The sequence below is a fragment of the Lutra lutra genome, chromosome 2 (assembly GCF_902655055.1).
Source record: "Lutra lutra chromosome 2, mLutLut1.2, whole genome shotgun sequence".
NCBI lineage: Eukaryota > Metazoa > Chordata > Mammalia > Carnivora > Mustelidae > Lutra > Lutra lutra.
In genome coordinates this window covers 64,537,085-64,556,337 of record NC_062279.1, presented here as the reverse complement: position 1 = coordinate 64,556,337, position 19,253 = coordinate 64,537,085, and the positions used below count along the sequence as shown (strand labels likewise).

At 38.2% G+C, this 19,253-nt stretch overlaps 1 protein-coding gene across 1 annotated transcript in view; it reads left to right on the top strand.

Moving 5' to 3' along the window:
* NR3C2 (nuclear receptor subfamily 3 group C member 2) overlaps nt 1-19,253 on the top strand; it is a 337,320-nt gene that overhangs the window by 187,068 nt on the left and 130,999 nt on the right.

Here is a 19,253-nt window from a genome sequence, read left to right as displayed (position 1 = left end):
GCTGAGTGACTGAGGCTCACACAGCTGGTAAAAGACAAAGCTTGGACTCAGTCTGAACCTGACTCCATAAGGTCCTGACAAAGGAGCTAACCCTTGGAGTCTGACTTATTGGAGAAAAGTGGAGAGTGGGCCAATGGTTAAAAATTTTAACCAGGAGTTGATTTACAGTGTCCAAAAGTATTTTTTTTTAACTTGTAATGGTTTTCCCTGGGAATGCCTGGGATGCCCACCTTACTCATCCCAAACCTATGGCTGACCCTCTAGAAGCGAATACATGCGTTAGACGAAGAAGGTGCTGTTCACTGAGGATGGCTGTTGTGTCACTGGCGTTTTAAACCAAGGAAGTCAATAAATGTCTCCGACTCGGACTGTAGGCTCCGTCTGTCAAGCTGGTGATTTGGCCAGTAGTTAACTGCCAGTCCCACCTATATATATGACTAACCCTATTGGTACATATTAGCCAGAACTTACTGTAACACAAACTCATTCTCTTACATAAATGACTATCCCTCAAACCTACCCATTTTTTTTCTTTTTTTTTTAATCTTTTTTTTTTTAAAGATTTTATTTATTTATTTGACAGAGAGAAATCACAAGTAGGCAGAGAGGCAGGCAGAGAGAGAGGAGAAAGCGGGCTCCCTGCTGAGCAGAAAGCCCGATGTGGGGCTTGAACCCAGGACCTGGGATCATGACCTGAGCCGAAGGCAGTGGCTTAACCCACTGAGCCACCCAGGCGCCCCAAACCTACCCATTTTAATAACTTTGCATAGTGCCCGTTGTAAAGATCTAACTACAGGAAACTTTTCCGCTGCAGAAATTACAGTAGGAATCACACAGCACTTTTCTTCAATAAACTGGTCCCAAGGTCATACTTGGTGCATTGTTAAAATCAACAGATGATTCTCTTTCCAAGACTTCAGATGCTCTATACCTTCATAAGACATTGGAATGGCTTCATATTTTCGATTTGCAAATATCTCATTTAGCTTTTCTTTGACGTATTTAAGGCATAGGGAGCTAGTCATGAGCACTACTGAGAGCCGTTCACGTGTACCTCATTTAAAGGAGGCCTGTCCCTAACAAAGTCTGTATTTGTTGAAATAAAAATGCTAAAAACAAGTCTTCCCATGGCACATCTTATTCTTGTGCATCAGGAGGTGTCATGGAACCCTTGAAATCCAGGAAAGCAGGTCTGGTCTTACACAGAACTCAGAACGGAAACTCAGGGGAGACTGGAAATCCGTTTTAAAATGAATCACTGGGGCAGTTAAATGAAAGAAAATTAGCTTTTTTCTCTGTTATTTTTCATAATAGTCATCAGCTTATTAGTGATAGTTGAGTTCCTATTTATCATGGGATCATCTTTCCCAGAGTTAAAAAAAATGCCTTTACAGCCAACTACCTATCTTATTTAAAGAGGAAAAAAAAAAAATCTGGAGAAATCCTTCTACCTAAAATGGTAACCTTGCAACCAATTCATGTTCCTACTTTTGTTAGAATCATTTTTCTTCTTTTTTTTTTAAGATTTTATTTATTCATTTGACAGACAGAGATCACAAGCAGGCAGAGAGGCAGACAGAGAGAGGGGGGGGGGAAGCAGGCTCCCTGCTGAGCAGAGAAGCCCAACGAGGGGCTCTGATCCCAGAACCCTGAGATCATGACCTGAGCCAAAGGCAGAGGCTTTAACCCACTGAGCCACCCAGGTGCCCCCTTGTTAGAATCATTCTGATAGTGTTTCCTTAATGCCTTAACTTTGTCTCCCTGAGTAGATATAAAAGTTTTGATTTGCATTATGTTTTGGGAAAATTTTAAGGCTTAATGTGATTCATTCATATGCATCGGTTCCTTATACATAAGAACTATGCGTAAGTTCTTATATGTAGGAACTAGTCCTCTTTACTCTCTAGTAGACTTTAAAACTTCTAAGCTTGGGGGATAGTTGATTTTATGATTAAATTGCATCATTTGGCCAGCTTTTTAATAAGTAGTCTTTTCCCCTGTTATATAAGAAAATGTTTTCTGTGAAATTTTAGAAAACAAGAATGAAGACAGAATAAATACCTGTCCTTTGAGCATAGCAGGGAATTATATGAGAGCCAGTTGGTGTTGTGATGTTTGCTTTACTCGTCCAGTAAATGCAGGGCCCACAGGAGTACAAAAATATATGTGCAGTGGGCTCTTCCCACATGGAGGGAGAATGCTTCCAAGAAGATTTTTCCTGTACACATCATTATATTTATTACATCTGATAGGTTTCCAGACTAAAATTTCTGAATCACATGAAGATTTTGATTTTAAGAGGTTGTTGCCAGATTGCTTTCCAAAGGTTACAGTAATTTATATTTTGACCAGCAGCTATTTCCAGCCCTACCTGCAGCGGGTATTACCGTGCTTTTTACTTTATGCTAGTTTGATAGGTATCTGTATCATTGTGACCTTTTTAAAAACCGTGGGAAAATACGACTAATGTAAAATTTACCATCCTAACTGCTGCTGGAGACTGTTGAGTGACACTAAGTGCATTCACAGGGTCACGCAGCCCTCACCGCCGTCCTCCTCCATTCATTCCCCAGCTGAAACTCAGTACCCATCAGACCATGACTCACCTTTGCCCCCTCTCCCCTGCTCCACTCCTGGTAACCTCTACTTTTCTTTCTGTCTTTGTGGATTTAACTATTGCAAGTGCCTCCTGTACGTGAATCAGGTGTTTGTCTTTTCGTGACTAGCTTTTGGTCACTTAGCATAATGTCAATGAAAAGATACTTTTTATGATGAAAGAGAACTGCCCAAGAAAGGCTTTGCCCTGGTAGTTACTGATAAAAAATATGTATTTGAATGACATTCATTTATTCCTGGAGTGATGAAAAATTTGAGCATCTCCTGGGTGTCAGATGCTGTTTGAGACACAGGGTGCAGAACAACACTACTGCCATCAGAGACAGTACAGCTTAGAGGGGAAGACCGGCAATTTACAAATAACCAAATGGGTAAAATAAAGGGGGGTGAAGAATTCCCAGAGTATCTAGGATGCAGGGAAATGGTTATGTTAGACAGTGTGGTCCCTCCAAGCTCCATGGAGAGGTAACTGGGACTTAAAAGTTTGAAGTGGAAATAAGAGCCCTAGATTTGTCCTGGGCAGAGTGAAAAGGTCCCAGAGCAGGAGGGAGACTAGAATGAAAGAGGAATAGGCAGTAGCCCATGTGGCTGGAAAGTGGGAGAGGGGGAGATGAAATGAAGGAAATGATGGAGTGAGGGCACAGAGGTGAGACTGGATCTTGTAGGACCTCAAAGACCATGGTTAGGAGGTTGGAATTTATCTGTGTAAAGGCATTTGGAACCAAGACGTAGACTGCTTAGCACCCTTCACAGTTCCAGAGAGGTGCCTCATTTCATCCTTAACAGTAAGTCCCAGAGGAAGTGAGAGAAGTTACAAAGGACCCACTCTGTCGGATATAACACTTAGCATCTAGAAATGTTTCCCATTTTATTTTATTTTGTTTTATTTTATTTTTAATTTGTCCCCATTGTATAGATGAGGTAAAGGAAACCGAAGACTTGCTTCCCAGTGGCTACCTGCAGCAAAGAAGAGCCAGATCTTTGTCCCCAGACCTTTAGTCTTTAAAAAAAAATTTTAAAAATGAAACAAGATGGGACCAGGGAGAGAGACAAACCATAAGAGACTCTTAATCTCAGGAAACAAACTGAGGGTTGCTAGGGGTAGGCAATAGGGTGGCTGGGTTATGGACATTGGGGAGGGTATATGCTATGGTGAGTGCTGTGAATTGTGTAGACTGCTGATTTACAGACCTGTACCTCTGGGGCAAATAATACAGTATATGTCAATAAAAATAATTTTAAAAAAACCATTTTAAGATACGATTGATATGGAAAAATCTGTACCCAGACCTTTAGTCATAAATAATAGAAGTGAATGGAAAAGGTGTTTTGGAAAACAAAGCTTAACAGAGTTTACATCCAGAATAGCTCTGGTCCCCTAAGAAGGAGTTGGTAGATGTTACATAGGTCGATCACCTGTGCAGAATCACTACACCCCTGAGCCAGCCACTGTCACTCTGCATTTCCACTGCCCCTGGGCAGTTTGTCAAGAGCCCAGTGAAACTACCATCTCCTGGCAGTGAGAGCCTCCCCCTAATCCTGGGCTAGCTACTTCTACCTTGAGAAATGTCTCTATCTTCTCATGGGCTTATGGTTTGTTGCAGATGGAAGGTTTAGTAAAAATACTCTGAACTTGACTTCCCCCGGGAAGCCATCTGGCCCTGGGCTTTTGTTTGTTTGGAGATTTTTGATGACTGTTTCAATCTCCTTACTGGTTATGGGTCTGTTCAGGCTTTCTATTTCTTCCTGGTTCAGTTGTGGTAGTTTATATGTCTCTAGGAATGCATCCATTTCTTCCAGATTGTCAAATTTGTTGGCGTAGAGTTGCTCATAGTATGTTCTTATAATTGTCTGTATTTCTTTGGTGTTCGTTGTGATCTCTCCTCTTTCATTCATGATTTTATTGAACTATACAATATGGTAGACACCATCCCCATGTGGGTTTTTTTTTTAATGTTTTTAAAGATCTTATTTGTTTGACAGAGAGAGATCACAAGTAGGCAGAGCAGCAGGCAGAGAGAGAAGGGGAAGCAGGCTCCCCGCTGAGCAGAGAGCCCGATGTGGGGCTTGATCCCAGGACCCTGAGATCATGACCTGAGCCGAAGGCAGAGGCTTAACCCACTGAGCCACCCAGATGCCCCCCCCATGTGGGTTTTGAACACTGGAAATGTGGCTAGTCCTAACTGAGATGTGTTGTAAATGTAAAATACATACCAGATTTTGAAAACTTAGTAGGAAAAAAATATGAAATACCTTTCGTAATTTTTATAAGACTATATTGAATTATCATCTTGGTGAAATTGGGTTAAGTAAAAGCATTAAAATTAATTTCACCTGTTTATTTTTACTTTTTAATATGGCGACCAGGAAATTTCAAATACTGACCTCCGTTCCCTTCTTGTTTAACTGTTGTTTGCCTCCTCCCGCACACGCATGCGCCCATGCAGGACCTCACGCAGTGCTCTGACCATCAAACTGCCCTTTGTGTACTAACTAAACACCATCCTGGTGAGAGAAGAGGGGAACAACACCAGATCTCACATACAATGTCTCTGGAGCTTCTAGGGTTTGATCACAAAGGAAGGAAAAAAAAAAAAAAAACCTTGAACATCTGTCCACAGAACTTTGAAAGGTCCCACATTCTTCCAAACAATGGAGAGTTTTTTCTTATACTTCACTTCTTACCTGTTTTATCTCCCCAATATATTAAAAAAAAAAAAAAAAAAAAAAAAAAAAAAACCTGATAAAATGTCTTTAGAGAACTGTGGGCCCCGTACAGCTTCTGACAGCCAGGTGTATGGGACGTCTTAGCAGGTGTTAAGAACTGTGGCTTCCGGTGCTTGTGACAACCAGCCAAGTGCATGTCCTCTGCATCTTTGTAGTTGTCCTTGTACTTGTCACAGATTAGGAACTAGAGAGCCGGAAGACACATTCCCCCCTCCCTGTGGCATCACTCTCAGTAGTCTAAACCAGAGGCAGACTCGGATGCCCTGGAGGGACATCCGGAGGGCTGCTGGGGAAAGGGGAGGGTGGATGGGAGCCCAAGCTGAACTGCAGACCCCGTGCCTGCCATGAGACCTCAGGCACCACATGTCATGAGCCATGTTGACACAACTTACCTTGCCTTCTGCAAGCCTGGCCTTCATCAGAAGGCACAGAACAGTATGGATGCAGAGGCCCCACTTTGAATCCGTGTGTGTGGCGAGGCTGGTACAGGTGAGCGCGTGACAGAGAGCAAGTGAGGCCACCCCCAGCATTCACTCTTCTCTCTGCTTTGCTTTTCAGGGTTCCTCAGCATTCTGTATGAGCTCTGGAACCTGCCTACTGCTCTAGCTTTATTGCTTTCCAGTCAAGCCACAGAATCTGTTCTCCCGCTGCACTTCACTTACGAAAGTGTCTGTCCCTCCCATGTGTCTGTCTGGCTGCCCATCCCACCCAGGGGCTTTGCACATGCAGTCCCCTGTTTGATCGCTCACTCTTTCCTCCCCCCTCTCTCTGCACTGTACCAGCCAGCCCCCTCTTAGAGCTTTAGTTCTCATTTTAGAGGTGGCTGCCTGCAGGAAGCTCCCTTGAGTCCTGTGTGTCCCGTGACACCTGAGCTTGCCCCACCGCAGGTCTTAACAAGCTCTATTAAAATGGCCCATTTATGTCTTCCTACTGGACTGTAAGAGCAGGGACCATGCCTTGTTTAGTCTTTTATTCCTGCAAGTTACACGGTACCTAGTAAATGTAGGGGAATGAATGAATTAACTATAAACCCGGATTTCCAGAGTCTCCTCAAAGTCATAGGTAGTTGTTGAATGTCTATCTTGTATCAGATCTTGGGAAATATAATATTAAAAATTTTTGCTATAGGAGAAAATGGAAGATTATTATCTTTTGAATTGGGTCTCTGCGGTGCACTGTAATTCAATGCTTAATGATGGTCTTTGGATGCAATTTATATCTATTACTATTTTTAAATTGTTCTCAACACTTTTGATAGCTTACTTCAGTTCCTTTTCTGTGTTGGTTTTTCTGACCTCTCCTTTGTCTGCCAAAATGACTCTCTTTGTTAAGGGTGTTAGTCATAGTGATTTGCTCAAATTTCTCACATTCTTACGGATGACATTAAGAAACTCAAGTCATTTTTGACATACAGGATCAATGCAATGGTAAATTTCAGCTGAGGGAAAACATTGTTTTGGGCAACAGATATCAAAGGTAAATTTGAATGTCCTTTATTTCCATGTGGGACTGCATACACAGTCTTTCCTGTTAAGGCACTTCTCAAGTGGCTGTGTGTTACCTCATCTCTCCTCTAGATTCAGATACTGAACACGCCAAGTGGCCATGCCTGAAAATAGAGACTTTTGCAAATAGCAGTTGGTAATTTTAAATAAAAATACAAAATAGTACGAGCAGATATTGTAGTGATTGCTTAGGGAAAGGGAAGAATATTTGATGGTGTCCTCAGATGGTTTGCTCTAAATACTAGTATAGGGGCGCCTGGGTGGCTCAGCTGATTGAGTCACCCACTCTTGATTTCAGCTCAGGTCGTGACATCAGGGTGGTGAGGTGGAGCCTCTCCTTGGGCTCCATGCCCAGAGTGGAGTCTGCTTGAGATCTTCTTACATAAATGGAACAAGCTGTCAGAACCCGTATTGAAGCTGGTATCATCTTAATACCAGAGTGTCTAAATGAATGATGCTAATCGTTTTAGAAGTTCATTCAGAAATAATTTTAGCCTGTATTTTGCTTGTTTCTTGAGAGGGAAACTCACATTGTTATTAGTCACCCATTGTAACCATTTTAGCTTCACAAAAGAAGCATATCACATTACTCAACTCTGTATCATGTTTCAACTTTGTGCATTAGTATGATTTCTTAATGTCATGTATTTTATTCTGTAATTTAATTTTTAAATATAAATCATTTTGACTTCTGCATAAAAAGCAACAAGAAAAATATCCCCATTTCATTTTTGGGCAGTGCTCCAACTTAGAAAGTTACTGGAGTGCTGCAGAATGTAAATTCATTTAGTCGGACTAATAAGTTCATAAAATTGGGCCACACTTCATTATAATCTCTTTACCAGAGGAGAAAATCCTTTTGGTTTATAAATTCCAGCTGTTTTTAATTTTTTAGTTTGATTTGGGTTTTAACGTTCATAGACATAAATGCTGCTGAGAATGTTAATTATGGCATTTTTAGTGTGAGGAGACCTTAAAAGAAATCAAAATGCTATTCAAATTCTAGAACTATCCAAATGATATTAATAGTTGTGGTGAGCACCACCGGGGTCATTCTTTTTCTCTATTTTGGATTTCTAATTTAAGTGCACACTCTGAGTCTCAAAATTGTCATTGGTATTTTATAGTGCTAGTGGTTTTTGGCAATATGTTTCTTAAACAATTAAATGATCTAGTCAGGAAATGAATGTGTCTTCCCTAGAATTGGATGTTGTTTTCAGACTTTTACAATTGGGTGAAAAAATAATTTCTACAGTTGGGTGATTTTCATAATTTTTGTTTGATAAATTGTAATGTTTTCCTATACTCAGTATATTTCATTCACATCTGTAGTTCATTGACATATAAATATAAAGATAAGGATTTTAATGTTATAAAGGTAAAATATCAGAGTAAAAAGGATGAGACTTAAAAAGATCCCTTTTAGTTTCTCCCGTACTGGTGGCTACAGCTTTCCAAAGAAGTTTGAGAATAACTATTGTAGAGATTTCACTATAGACCCCCAAAAATTGGGAATTATAGCTAAGTCCCATTGATCTAAAATGTTTTTTGCATTGACATGTAACTAGAGCAATCATGTGACCCAGTTTGCCTGGGATAGTTTTGGCTTTTCCTGTTATCCTGGTGAAGTCTTTAATAGCACCTCCTTTCACACGTATAAGTGTTTGGATAATAAACCAGTTACTCTGTGTTTGATGCAGGATTAATTGTGATCATGAATGTCCAGGTATATGCCACACTTCCCCAGAAGCATGGATTTTTTTCTAAATACTCCAGACAGTGAGATTTGAGTATTATGAGTGATTATAAAATCACAATATTTTATTTGTGGTATCTATAAACCTTCCAACAAAAGTCTTCTGCGCTTTCTTTTTTTAAAGTAAGGGATATCGGTTGCAAATTGTATATGTTAATGGCAAGTGTCCAAAATGAATTATTCTAATATTAAGTTATTTTTCACCCATATGAAAAGCCTATAGGATTCCATTATTCTTTTTCAGCTGAGACTGGAAATTTGAAAATCAAAGCCCACATGCCAATTCCTATGGGTGCCACTGCAGTAACATAGAGGATTTATATAGAAATAAATACTGGGAGCCATTGTTAGCTGGACGGTAACTTAGCTCTAGCCTCTAGGACTGGCCAGAGGTGGTGGTGGAGTAGCAGCGAAACTGGTTTACCTGATAGCACCGTGCTGTGCAGGCCTACTCTAGTGTATTCAGGGTTTTTTTGTTTTGTTTTTCATTTCCTGAGAAGTGGGAAAGATAAATTATATTCTGCTCTTCCTAAGGGGGCCTGAAATGGGGGGTGGGAACCATCCCCGGGGCTGCCCTCAACTAGCTATAGAAACACAGAAGAGCCAATTCAGATCTCGAGTTTGCCCGCTGCTGCTGGTGTGGTCATCTGCCAGTGGAGAAGTTACATGGAAAAGGAGGGGAAATGTGTGTTTCTTCCTCATAACTTGCCAAGGAAAAAATATGTCAATAGAGGGGAAAAAAAGATGGCTTTAGTCTCAAAAACTAGTTGCTGATAAATACTGGGTTGGGTTTTTTTTTTGGTTTTTTTTTTGGATTACTGATATTTCAAGAAGAGAAAAATAGGCGTATTTCTAAAGCATAGCTAAGCTGTTATGATAACCATTGTTGAGTAGAACTTTGTTTCACAACAGCAAAAAATTAAAAATACTCCCAACTGAAAAAAAATTCTCTTGGCTTAAAATTAAAAATCTTTGTTCTGATGGTTGTACAATGGAATAAACTAACTAAAAATCAATAAACTGTACATTTACAATGGGTGAATTGTAGGGGTGTAAATTATATTTCAGTAAAGCAATTGAAATTAAAAAAAAAATCCTATTTCAGAGTGGTTTTGTTTATCCTTAAGCTGAAAAAGAAAATCAACCAAACCAGTCTGCTTTTCATTCTTCATATTATAAAATAAGCGCTTTTTACTTTATTTTGGAGAATTTTATATTAAAAATACATAAAATTGTATAATGAACCCTCATGTATTCATCACTCAGGTTCCACAATTATCAGTATATCCCCTTTCCTGCTTTACAGGGTTATGTTTCAATCATGTCCAACCTCCATAAATTCTTTAATATGTATCTTAAGAGATAGGTCTCTTTAAAAAATATAACTAAAATTGCCACTTAAAAGTGTTAAATAGAATTATTACTAAAAGAGTAATCATTGAAATTTTCTTTAGTATCCTATTGCAAATATCTTTTTATAATTTGTTCAAATCAGGAACGAAGCAAGCTCCACAGAGCTTAATGTCCTAAATAGCATATAACTAGGATCTTGGGGGCTAGGAGTTGTAATTTTAAGTGTGATTTATTAACCGTACCAAAGGTCTTGTAAATATTTTCATGATACCATAAAACAACAGATGTGGTTTAGCCCAAATATCCTGTGAAAATATTTTCATGTGGAGCAAATCTTTCTAGTTTGTTTTAAAAGTCATTGATGATTACGTCACCTTTCCAGAATCTAAGGTGGAAAGCCGTACACATTGCTAGTGTTATTTAGTAGGCAGAATACTTTAAGACCTTGATTGTACATGGCAGTAACCAAACTTGCATGTAGAAATTGCGTTTTGGCGATTGCTTGGGGGTAATGTTCAACCTCGTAATTATTCAGTAAGTGTGGGCCATTTATTTCAAGTGATTTATAGGTAGGTTATTTTGTCCTAACAATGAATATATGAGTATTTGTTCATAGTTGTGGCATGTCTTGTTTACATTTTGCTTTTTAGAGCAAAGGAGCTGAATTTTTAAAGTTTAAGTTAGTTATGCAAAATTATTGTTTATCTGGCCCTAGAATTTAGCTCTTTACTCGCAGTAGAGATTATGTCTTCTAGAATGTGGTACTTCCAGTTGTCACATTAGAGCACTATGCTTTTAACAGAATAGTCTTTGAGATGATTAATTTGTCATAGGAATTGGAATACTCACCAACGGATGAAAATTACCTTGACGAATAGGGTCTAAGGCATCCTTTAGATGATACTAAGAAGAAAAATACATCTTATTTGTTCGGCCATGTGATTACCACACATGCACATTTTTAGAATTCCGTTTTTTAAAGATTGTATTTACTTATTTGACAAAGAGAGAGCACAAGAAGGGGAAGCAGCATGCAAAGGGAGAGGGAGAAACAGGCTCCCTGACGAGCAAGGAGCCCGATGGTCTCCATCCCAGGATCCCAGGATCCCAGGATCCCAGGATCATGACGTGAGCCGAAGGCAGACTCTTAACCAACTGAGCCACCCAGGCATCCTTAGAATTCTAGAGTTTATATTAGAATTTTGAGTTTATATTAGAATTCTAGAGTTTATATTAGAATTTTGAGTTTATATTACAAGAGCTTATTTCAGTAACTAATACTTAAATTTTGAAAATTGCTGACACATCCTTCTCATTCTTTAGCTGTTGCTGAACTTCGGTGAGATACAAAAAAACCACATATTCTGCTGAATTCAGGATTGAGACTTAAAGCATAATTACATTCTCCCATCTTTCATGTGGAACGTGAATTGTGCTTACTCTTACTTCCTCCTACTACATGGTTAGAACTGAACACCAAGCTTAAATGCAATGTAGGAAAAAATTACTTAACTAAGGCAAAGGTATTAGATGTTAAGCAGGATATTCTGTCACTTAGGATGCTTTTGGCTGTAATTAATTTTCAGAAATCCAATGCACATAGACTTCAATAATAAAAACTATTACTTGCTCACATACTGAAAATCCAGAGGGAAAGCAGGTGTCAGGATTGGCTAACTCAGGAGAATAACAATATCAAGATCCAGGTTCTTTTCTTCTCTCTGTTCTCTCCTCTGAGTGCCCATTTTACTCCAAGGCTGGCTTCCAGAAGTGACTAGAGCTATGCGTTCTCATTTATGCACAGGAAAAAAGAGAATTCTCATTTAAAAAAAAAAAAATGAGAGAGCTTTGTTTTTCCAGACGTCCTCAGCAAACCTTTTGCCTTAGAGTTACGTGGTGGCTTGTGAGAGCTGTTGACAAGGGGATTGGTATTACCCCATAGGATTAAGAATTCCCCTTGGGCTGAGATTGGAGTTAGCACTCTTCAAGTAGATAAACTATGTGGGAGGAGGTGGAAAGGGGGTGTATTTCGAGTTCTTTGGGGAAAGGAAAAGGAGGAAATGGGCCACAGCTGAGCTAAAATAAGGCCCACTACAAGGTCTCTTTAATTTTAAGCAGCTCATGAAAAAATAAACTTTCTTCTTACTTTCAAGTGGCATCTTTGGCCAGAGGTCGCCCTGGTGAATTTCATTTTGGTGTCTCTTTTCTTTGCTGTAGCAGATCTTAGAACTAGAAGACCTGAGTGTCCCAGGAGTTTCTATGACCTGTCGTGACAGACATCTGTGAGCTACGGACATCATTATTCTTCAGCCATATCTCATCCCTTTCTGCCGGGAAAGCCACAGCCAGACAGCATTGGTTTCTTTAGAGTCAGGCTCTTGAGACCCTTTCCAGTCCCAGAACTGGCCGTGTACACTGGTCTTACTTGCTTTGGTCTGCTTTCAGCAAAAAAAAAGCTAAGAGAGAGCTTCTCACCCTGTATCCGTTCTCTTATCACTCAGTAGCCTTTCTCATAGTGTCTGACCAAGTGTGTCTCTTAGTCCTTCCATCTCTCACCATGATTGTTCATCTCGTCCATGCCTTCCGGCTCGTTTATCTGCATGATACAGAAGTTTGGACAAGGTGCTCGCCTTTGTGTCCTGCCAGCAGTCTGGCTGCAGTGAAAAGATACTTTCTGTTTCTCCAATGCTATTATAATAGGCTCGAATAGTTGCCTAAACTGTATATTTACAGTTTGCATATGTGAGCTGGTTTTTTTTTATGTGAGCTATTTTTAAAAATAAGTAACTCTTATTTAGTAACTCTTAAGACTTTTTAAAGCCTTTTTCTGCCTTCTTTTCATCAAAAGTTTGAACTTCATCAACACTTTAAATCTGTTCATCAAATGATACCATGAAGAAAATACACTGGGAAGTACAGAATGAAGAAAATATTTATAAGGTACATCTTACACATCTGACCAATGGCTTATTTACATGACATAGAGTGAATTCATTTAATAGGCATAGATTGCTCTTAAGAAAAACACAGATCACCCAATAAAAATAAAAAATTGCTGTAGCTTAGTTTGTTATTACAGAATTTTGGAAACAACCTAAATACGCATGCATAGGAGAGTGATTAAATCAATGGTGGGTTGATCCGTCCATCCATGGAGTACAGTCCAGCTTTATGAAAGAATGAGAAAGATCTCAGAATTGATATAGAGGACATTTTATTAAAAGGAAAAAGCAGATTGCAAAAGTGTATCTATATAATGCTACTGTTAATTCAAGATAGGTGAAAATACAATAATATATGTATATATGCATATGCATATTTATATTTATTTGTACAGGAAGGATAAACCAAAAACTAATGAGTTTGGTTGTAAGTAAGGAATGAATCCTGTGGGATTCGATTGGAATAAGAAATAGTATCAACTCATGATTCTTAATCAGTATATACATATATAGTACAGAAATAGGTTTATATGTTTATGTATTTATATGTATGCATGTGTCACACATATATGTATCACACACACCACATACACTTCTTGTTCTGTCTCTGAGAATGTCCAGAAACAGTGATAGCCAGTAGTGTTAAGCCCACCTAGCTGTAGATCTTGATTTCTAGTAAATAACAAACAAAAAGGTCAGGATATTTGGAGAAATGGTCCCATTCACTTCTGGGGCCAGGAACATATACTATGATCTTGGAACAACTTATGGAACCAGAAAATAAGGTGGTCTTCCAAAAATAAAAGAGGGGAGCATGTCAGAAGTGCCCAAGAGCCAAGCTGAAGGAGCTCCCAATAGCCAATCTGGGACAGCTTAAATAACAAAATAAATGGATGGTAGTCATGGTTTATAACCCATAGTATAAATTAAACATCCATAATTCCATATACAATAAATATATAGATGAGGGAAAGGAATAATTATTCCTTATAGTACAATTTCATTAATAAACGTGGAAGAAATGAGGGAACTAGAAAACCAGTACTTGACCAACACCACGGTAAAAATCGTTACAAGTAAGAATGCTTGTTGGATGCTAAATTAGTGAGTGAAAGTAGAAGAATCGGGATATTTACGTTGCCTCAAAGGGTCTCTCCACAAGATATTTATTAATAACAGAAAAATAGCAGCACTGTAGGGGAGAAACCTGTGAGAAACCCAAGTGGTCAAAGTTAACAAAGCCAATAACAAGAAATGTCAACATCGCACAGCACCTGCTGTGATCCCTGAGAAGGGTACAGCATTGCTTTCTTTTCTTGCCAAAAATGCCTAACCTGAAGGTAAATATAAGGCAGTATCAGACAATTCAAACTAAGAAACATTCTACCGAATAACTGACCAGTACTCTTCAAAAATGTCAAGGTCATGAACAACAAAAACTGAGCGACTGTCTCAGATTGGAGGAAGGAAACTGAGCGGACATGACAACCAAATGCACTGCGGAATCCTGGATTGGATCCCGAAGAAAAAGATCTAAGTGGGTTAATTGGTGAAATAGAAGAAGGTCTGTGGATGAGTTAACAGCACTGTAGCATAATTCAGTTGTCATTGTGTGAGGCTTATGTGAGATGCCAACATTTGGAGAAGCTGAGTGAAGGGCATACAGGAGTTCTTGGGACTCTCTTTTTTTTTTTTTTAAGCTATTTTCTAATTCTGAAATTATTTCAAAATTAAAAGTTAAAGATGTTAGCAGAAAAACTTGAACACACACTTTCCAAAAGATGCTTGCCAATAGCACATGAAAAGGTGTTAAGAACATTAATAGAAAGAACACAAATTTCAAATTAAAACTGCACAGGGACTATTTTACAGCTGTGGGATTTGATGATAAAGATGGATATCACCAAATAGCAGCAAGTGTGTGTATTCATTGGAACTCTTAGAATTTGCTGGTGGGAGTATAAAATGGTACAGCCACCTTGAAAAACAATTTCACAGTTTCCTATAAAGTTTGTATGTGCCCTCTGCCTATCTAATATATACCTAGCCTCCAACCCAGAGGTTCTGTTTCCTGGTATTTATCCGTAAAGATAAAAACATATATCCCACAAATATGTGTACATGAATATCAACAGCATCAGTATTCATAACATAAACTCTGTATATTTATACAAGAGGATAGTACTGAGCAATGGGAGAAATAATGAACTACTGATGCAACTGGATGAATCTTAAAAGTCAATATTGAACAGAAGAGGTCAGAGACAAAAGAGAGCTGCCTGTGCCATTCCATTCATACGAAATTCAAGAAAGGCAAAACAAAACAAAATAAAACAAAACAGAAACACACACACACACACCCAAGCTGTAGAGATGGGAAATCACAGTGGTGATTGTCCAGTGGTATGTGGGGATTGGCTGGAAGGGGGGTGATGGAAAAAGTCTGTATCTGGATTTGATGGGTATGTGTCTTTATCCAAACATGTTGAATTAGACAGTAAACTTTTTCTCACTTAAATGCCAGGCCCAGAATGGAGCAGACTGCCTGGCATTGAATACGCTCTAAGTAGAATTTTGAAGGTCTTGTAACTTAAGCAAGAACGGCATGTATAAAACTGGAAACTTAAGTTAATATTTATGTATAGAAAGCTTTCACTAACAGTCTGTGGTAGGTGTCTTCAGGAAAGTTTACGATATATTATTTTTTCAATGTATTATTTTAATTAGACATATCTTAGGAAAGCTTATTGCCATTTCATCTAAGTTTCATTAATATATTTTGTACTATAGATTGCAGACATCTGAGAATATTTACTCTTACTTCGGTAAATTTCTGTATAAAGCTAGAACATTTATTACTAAGTCATAAACATCCTTTCTGAAAGGGAGAAAAGGACCCAGTGAGTAATAGAGTTAGAATGCCAGATGTTTGAGAGCAGCTTAAGTCAGAGTGTAAAAATACTAGGATTATAATCTTCTGGATGAGTCTGCCACTAAATACCTTGCATTTATTCCCTCAGAACATTGGTTTTTGTTAATGAAAATGTTTCTCATGTGTGGGTTTATTTTTTTTTTTTGTAACTTTTTTTAGAACTGAGTTAAATCTGTCAGTGGTGTAGAAATGACAGAAATTTTTTGTTCAAGAGAACTCTAATTTATTTCAAAGTTAGTCAAGTTTTAATTTCACAAATTATGTGTAATTCATTAGGAAATGATGGGAATGACTAATTTCTAAATGAATATTTGTGTCCATTTCAGCAGAGAAAAAATTAAACTAGAGAATTCATAAAATTATGTATAAACTTTTGAAAACAAAGTTCTGGAGATAAGGGAATTTATGTTTTTATATCTGTCTTTCAAGGCATTATTTTATGTTGTTTAATAATGAATTTGTATTGACAAACATGAACTCATATTACCTGATACAGGGTAACTTTTCTAGAAACTCACACAGCATTTTTTAGACTAGATTTACTGATCATTCAACAGAAGGTTTCTGTCAGGTGTCAAGCCTCATCAGAACTCTCTGGACTTGGGACAGGATCCTCTAGAATCTTGTGTCAGCTGGGGGGAGGTTGAAGAGAGTCCAGTTAGAAGAAAAAAATAATCAGTGTTTCATCAGCCGTATACATTTTTATGGCTTCTAGTGGGCTCAAGGAAGATTTAAAGCTCCAGTATTCTAGATGATACCCTGATTTAAATTTTAGTTTTCAATAGTTAATTCCTAGTAATACATCCCTCTTTGTTGTTCATCAGTTTCTCCTTGCTTCAGCAGAAAGAGGAGATACTTGATTAAAATGGAAACAAGAGCTGGAATCTCAGTGCTGGAAGTTTTTTTCTGAAGGTAGTTTCTCTGAAATAAGAGGGAAAATGAACTATTTTCTCCGAGTCAGGCCTTCTCACTGTATCTCTTACTCCTCATAACGATCCTGTTAGATACCATTATTACCATTTTTAAGTAAGGACATGGAAACTGTTACTTCCAGAAGCTTCAGTGTTTTAAAACAAATGGCCAAGTTGGGATTCTAACCCATCTTGTTCACTTCCAAGCCCAAACACTTTCCCACATGTCACATAATCTCTTGAAATTTAGAATCTGTTGAAATCCATAAAAAGCAAAAAAACTTTGATCACCAGCTATGGAATGGACTCACTGTACACAGGACTTAACCGTGGGGTTGAGAGTCTCATTTTCCTTTGTCTGTGTAATCTACAGTGTAATGCTACCTCAGTGTTTTCAAGTTAGGAACATTTTGCACGTTCACATAACAAACATTTATTCACTATTTGCTTTGAGCTTTACCAGGAGGGCTGAAGAGGTAAAAGAGATAAAAATCATTGTGCTTTGAATGTCATTCTAATATATTCCATTTTGATGTGTGTGTATGTCGGCGGGGGATGTAGTCCTTTATGAAATCTTTGGACTAAAAGTCAGCATGTCCCCTAATCATAAAATTCTTGACTATCCAGCTCATGAAATTTATTGCAAGATAACCTACTTCTTCCTAAGTTTAGGCAGTTCTGTATAGTCTCTGCTAGTTTATTCTTTTTCCTCCACTTTTTTTTTTTTTTTTTGGTCCTTTCTTTCTCTCATTCATGTTCTTCCCGCCTAAGTTGAGGTTCTTGACTCTGGTGTTTTCCTTTCTTGGCTTAATCCCTTCAGTATATTCAGTCAACATAGGTTTGTGAACATCTCCCAAGTCAACAAATTCAGCTTCAGTTCTCAAGTCATGTTTTATCTGTTCGTTTGTTTCTATAGTCTGTCTGTGCATAGATTTTGTAAATGCCTAAGACATAACAAGATGAAAATTTAACTTCCCAGCCTCCCATAAACTTGGCAGTTCCTTCTAACTTCTGCATTACTATTAATGATAACACCATTATTATTTCACACTAAGGTTTATAACCCTAAAGTCATTTGGATTTATCTCTTACCTTTGTTCCTTTCATAAAGTCAGTCTCTAACTCTTATTAACTTTTCCTTCAGAGTATCTCTGCCTTCCCTCCTCCTGTTTAATCAGGTACTGATTTTCTTTCAATTGGCAGACTCTTTCCTATCCCTAAACTAACCATACTGTTGCTCAGCCGGTATTTCTCCAATGCTTATTTCTTTGTGCCTCTCTTGAGTAAGAGCTTACCATGGCTCAGTAACAGTCTGACTTTGCTCTTAAATCAGATTCTACCTTAATCAACTACCAAATATTTATTGAAAGCCTGCCAGGCACTGTGGAGAATACACAGATTTGTATAACACACAGTCCATGTGCTCAAGCAGTTTATGGTCTAGTTAGGGAATTAAAACATATGTGTGAAAACAACACTAACAATACATGGTCGTGCTTAATGAGGACCAAGTGAGTGCTTCCTTATGGGTCTTAAGCTGCATCTTGGAGAATACTAAATTACAGAAGCAGAGAGGAGGCATGCATTTGAGACCGGGGGAAGAGAATGAGTGGAGATTTGAAGGAGACATAGGAAATATTTCGAGCTTAATGTATAGCTCTAAAATATTGCTGGGGGGCCTCAGTGGCTCAGTTGGTCAAGTGGTGGACTCTTGGTTTCAGCTCAGGTCATGATCTCAGGGTCATTAGATTGAGCCCTGCGTTGGGCTTCGTGCTCAGCTCAGAGTCTGCTGGTCTCTGTCCCTCCCCGCCCCTCCCCTGCTTGCTCACATGTTTTCTCTCTCTCTCTCTCTCTTTCTCTCAAATAAATAAATAAAATCTTTTTTTTAAAAAAATAAAAAATAAGAATTGCTGAAGGTGAATGCCAGTATAGGGCAGATGGATGGATAAGGTTGAAAAGTGGGGAGGGAACCAGAATACCTTTTACTTCTCTAGCTATTCAATTTCTAGCCTCTTTAATATTCTTCCTAATGTATTTCTAAAGAACTCTAGTTCACAGTTTCCTTTTACCCAATTGCCTATATTATCTTTACCACATATTTTTACCCTTGATACCTTTCCCCTTCCTCTCCCACACACATGTGTATTAGATCCTATCACATTCAACCTATGCTGTGAAGTCCCAAGGGCAGAAAATGTTAACTGAAATGTCTTAGTATTCCCATAGTGTCTAAGAAGTTGGTGGACACACAGTACATGATCAATAAAAACTTATTTTATTGAAATTGCCATGAAATAAATAGCAGACTTCTACCTTCTCTTCTCCTTCCTAGTGAACATTTCACATGCAAGCTATAAAATTATCTGAATTAAATAAGGAATCTTAAGCAGAGTGTATAACCCATGTTTTAAATTATGTCATTTTTATTATATTTTGTTAATTTCCTAAATGCTACCACTTGTAATAAAATATACTGAAAATTTTCAGTTTTTGAGTGGCACAGTTGCTGTT